The sequence below is a fragment of the Balaenoptera borealis genome (assembly GCF_965194805.1).
Source record: "Balaenoptera borealis genome assembly, chromosome: 13".
NCBI classification, from domain to species: domain Eukaryota; kingdom Metazoa; phylum Chordata; class Mammalia; order Artiodactyla; family Balaenopteridae; genus Balaenoptera; species Balaenoptera borealis.
Window position 1 is genome coordinate 53,164,181 of NC_138870.1, and position 271 is coordinate 53,164,451.

Below are 271 nucleotides of genomic sequence, written 5' to 3' on the forward strand. Positions count from 1 at the left end.
TCCTTGGGGGCATAGGAGGGAGGCTGGGGAGATCAGGAGAGGCAGGTGGGAGGAGCCATCCAGGAGAAATGGGAGAGGAGCAGAGGGCGATTGCCCCACCCACTTGGGCCCGGGGAGCCTGCTGAGTTCCCAGGCCGATCCCCTGCCCTACAAAGCCCCCTCCAGGCTGTATTAGTCCTGGGGCCATAGGAGGGAGGCCAGGAAGATCAGGAGAGGCAGGTGGGAGGGGGCCTCCCAGACCAGAGGAGCAGGAGAGGAGAGGAGGGCATTT